Source organism: Triticum aestivum, chromosome 2B (genome assembly GCF_018294505.1).
Source record: "Triticum aestivum cultivar Chinese Spring chromosome 2B, IWGSC CS RefSeq v2.1, whole genome shotgun sequence".
Classification (NCBI taxonomy): domain Eukaryota; kingdom Viridiplantae; phylum Streptophyta; class Magnoliopsida; order Poales; family Poaceae; genus Triticum; species Triticum aestivum.
In genome coordinates, this window is record NC_057798.1 from 315700852 (window position 1) to 315705540 (window position 4689).

A 4689-nucleotide genomic window follows, 5' to 3' on the forward strand; every position below is an offset into this window, starting at 1 on the left:
GGGTCGTCGGCGGCGGTGGAGCTAGCGGGGGAGGGTGCGGGTGGGATCGAGATCGAGATGGAGGGGGATAGCGATCGAGATGGAGGGCCGGGGATGGAGATCGAGATGGAGGGGGAATCGAGATCGAGATGGAGGGGGATCGAGATCGAGTGTCCTCATGAATTCAAAAAGTGCCCATGAAATTTAAAAATATTCATGATATCTGTAAGTGCATCTAGTGCCACCCCTAGTTGGTTTTGGAGTATTGACGACAAAGTTGGTTGAGGGACTAATGCGTTTGTGAGAATTGCAGGATAACGCAGGAAGTGTCCCTCATTGATTCGGTTTACCTACCGGAGATGACCCCTAAAAATTTATGAAGACATTGAAGACAATGGTGGTGTGTGAAGATATTCACACTATAGACTATGACATGAGAAGACATTGAGTGAAGACTATGGAGCGCGAAGACCGAGTTGTTTTGTTGTTTCCTTTTCTTCTTTGTTGAGTCATAGGAACCACCGTACTATTAAGTGGGGTCCAAGTGAACAAAGTCAGAGTGACTGAAGTGATGCTCAACCCAAATCCTATGTCTTCGAGCAAAGACAATGAGAGCAAATCTTATCCAGAGCTAGATGAGTCAGCTTTGCTTGTAGCCCAAGTAAAGTTGCCATGTGTGTTTGAAATCTGACCATTGGAACACGTGCCAGTTCCTTAGTGACCCAGGGTCATTTCGGACATATCAGGTCAGGTTGCCTTGTGGCTATAAATAGCCCACCCCCTACACCATAAATTGGTGGCTGCTCAGAGTTAGTTTACGACTTTTGTCGTTTTGAGAGCAACCCACCTCGAAGCCTTTGAGAGAGAAATCCTTGCGAGGACAAAGCCCAGACACCCAGAGCCAAAGAGTATTAGGCATCACTGAAGTCTTTCTATCTGTGTGACCTGAAGACTTATTACACTTGAGGACTGTGTATCCTCCAGCCGGTTAGGCGTCGCGTTCTGAGCATCCAAGAGTCATTGTGGATTGCCGGTGAACGAAGTCTGTGAAGGTTCGGAAGTCTACCTTGAAGACTTACCAGAGTGATTGGGCGAGGACTGTGTGTCCTTAGCTCAAGGGGAATAAGGTGAAGACGCGGTCTTCTGAGTTGAATCTCAGCCTCCCTAACCAGATGTACAGTTGTCACAGTAACTGGAACTGGTCCAACAAATCCTGTGTCTTCATCAAGTGACTAGTTCTATCTCTTCCCTCCTTTACTTTGAGTTTGTCTTCATGAAGTCATTGCTTATTTGTCTTATCTGTTTGACTTCATTGCTTGACTACTATCGTTGATTGGCTTCGTATTATCTTCCATCCTGATTCTTACTACCTAGCTGCTAATAGTCTTTGTACGTTCACATTATTGCATACTTGACTATGGCTTGCTTGTTGTAGTTTATCTTCCGCTGCATATCAATTAGGTCATTTCTATTGTTTGTCTTCGAAACTTCCACATTTTGAAGACTTTGATAAAAATCACCTATTCACCCCCCTCTAGTCGATAACTAGCACTTTCAATTGGTATCAGAGCAAGGTACTCACTTGTTCTGTGTGATTCGGTTTAACTACCTAGAGTTTAGCTATGTCGACTGCAGGGATAATCAAAGTCTCCACAGCTTGCCCCGTGTCCAATGGAACTGAATATCCGTACTGGAAGAATAAGATGCGCATGCATCTTGAAGCCATTGATGTCGGCCTCTGGTATGTCGTCAAGAACGGCGTTCCAAAAACTGGTGAAGGTGTCACCCCTGCTGATGTCAAGAAGTTCATTCAACTGGACTCGACTGCAAAGAACATTATCTGTGGTCAGCTGACCAAAGGACAGTATGGCCGTGTGAGTGCTCTGGAAACGTCAAAGCTAGTGTGGGACTGGCTATCCAAGGTCAACGAAGGCGTCTCTACATAGAGATACCAGAGGATCAGTGTTCTTCGCAATCTCTTCAACCGCTTCAAGAGAAACGACAATGAAAATGTCCAGCTCACGTTTGATCGCCTTACCGACATTACAAATTAGCTTCAGGCTCTTGGCGCCACTGAGATTACCAAGCATGAAATCATCAAGACACTACTGAGATCACTTGACAGCTCCTTTGACACCCTTGCCCTCATGATACAAGAACGTCCTGACTTCAAGACTCTCGATCCATCTAATATACTTGAGAGGCTCAACACACATGAGTTCCAGCTTTCTGAGAAAAGAGATATCTATGGTCCCAATTATGGCCGAACTCGCGCCTTGAAGGCCAAAGTGGTTTCCTCATCTGAAGAAGAATCTGACTGTGGTTCTGATGATCCTAAAGACATTGGAAAGGAACTTCCCATGCTTGTGAAGAAGTTCCAGAGGTTCACCAATAAGAAGGGCTTCAGAAAGTCTTCACGATCTAGCTCAAGGAATGATGAAGCTTCCACTCATGACAACAAGAAGAGAACATGTCACAAGTGTAAGAAGGCTGGGCACTACATCTCTGAGTGTCCTCAGTGGGACAATGAGAAGAAGAAGAAGAAGAGCAAGGAATATGACTCTGATGACAAGAAGAAGAAGAAATCATCAAAGTCTTCTTCCAAGTCCTCATCAAAGTCTTCATCTCATAAGAAGAGCTCATCTGGAAAGGCTCGTGCTTTTGTTGGCAAGGAAATGGATTCAGAGGAGGAGTCTGCTTTTGAGGAGGCGGAGGTGGAATCTGAAGCTGAGTCCGACTCTAGCATTGCAAGTCTGGCTCTAGCCACAGCCTATGTTGCCAAGTCCATCTTCAACACTGAAGACAATGACTTCCACACCAACGTTGAAGCTGATGACATGGACGATCCTGCTCCCACCTACTGCTTCATGGCACGTGGTGCCAAGGTAAAATCACGTGATGCTTACTTTCAAACATCAAGTGAAGATGACTCTGATTGTGAATCCAAACCCAGCTACAAAACACTTGCTAAAATTGCTACTGAACAACAAAGGGCTATGGAACATACTCAAAAACTGTTGGGCAAAAGCAATGACCTGTTGGATGCTGAAATGACACGTTCACAGTATTTAGTAGAAGACATAAAAAATCTTCATGCTAAGTACCAAGAACTTGAAAGTCTTCATGAGACGCTCTCAACCACATATGAAAGGCTCTCCTATGATTATCTTCAAAGGAAGCAAGAGCTTGAGAAATTGAAAGCGACTCATGAAGATCTTCAAAAAGAGAATGAGTCATTTCGCGCTCAACAGATCAGTTCCGCTCAGGATGGATTTGAACCACCATGTTTAAAATGCATTGAGCGTGATAATGCTACCTCTGTTGCTGAATGTTCCAATGCCGCTGCTATTGCATTGTCTTCAACTACTGATGTGGAAACTAACCCCTCTACGGAGGATACCACTGCTATTGCTGATGAAAATGCTAGGTTGAAGACATTGCTTGAAACAGGGATGTATAAAAGTTTGAAAGGATATGAGACACTTTGTGATGTCCTCAAAAAGCAGATTCTGAACCGAAACCCTAGGAAAGAGGGTGTTGGGTTCGAGAGGAAAATGAATGCTGATGGTTCCTTCTGGAAGCCCGAGCAGTATCCCAAAACCACATGGGTTGCTGCAAACGAACCTTCAGTGGATCCATCCACTTTATCTGGCTTTACCTGTGCTAATCCTATTATCATTGATGAATCCTTTGATGCAAACTATAAACTGTTCAAAAATCAGAATGGTGAAGTGTTTGCCAGGTATATTGGTACTAACTGCAGGAATGGACCAACTATGAAGAAGATCTGGGTTCCAAAAGGCTGTCTTGAGAATCTTCCAGTAAATGTCATCATGACACCACCAGTGAAGAAGACAAACCCCAGACCAAAGGCATCATATGGTCCAACGGCTTCATACGAATACAGGACTCACTTGAGTCACCCTAACACCAATGTTTTGCAGGGAAATCGTGCTCAAACTTATGAATATGAACGTGTGTCCTCAAACCGCCATGTTCATAGTACTAAGAACTTTTCTGCTTATTCATATGAGTATCATTCATCTCCTGCAAGGCTATTTGCTAGGGCTTCAAAGCAGAAATTCTCAGATGCTGCACTTAGACTCATGGTTTCTAAGCCACCCCTGAAGATGTGGGTGGTGAAGAAGAATTAACTCTCTTTTGTAGAATATGGTCTCCAGCCAGCAATCAAAGGCGTCCGATATTATTGCTGGGGACCTAAAACACAAAGGGACGCATGATAAAATGACTTACTATGTATTCCACATATGAATTGCTTACCTGTCATACTATGTGCTAACTTTCATCTAAGCTGTGATAATCCAAGTGTGTGTCAAATGCTTATGCTTCACAACATACCTTGTGAAGCCTATCCTCCTAACTGCACTGTAGGATATGACACCTCGTGCTTCAGAATGGATTATGGACAGTGGTTGCACTAATCATATGACTGGTGATCGAAGTCTTCTCATGGACTCAACCTTACATCCATCCGACAAGAGTCAAATCACATTTGCTGACACTGGTAAAGGCAAGTTATTGGGTCTAGGTAGAGTTGCAATCTCAAAGGATCAACACATGGATAAAGTGATGCTTGTTGAATCCCTTGGATTCAACTTAATGTCTGTCTCAATGCTTTGTGACTTAAACATGATTGTGATATTTGGAAAATATCATTGCCTTGTACTAATGGAATCTGACAAGTCTCTA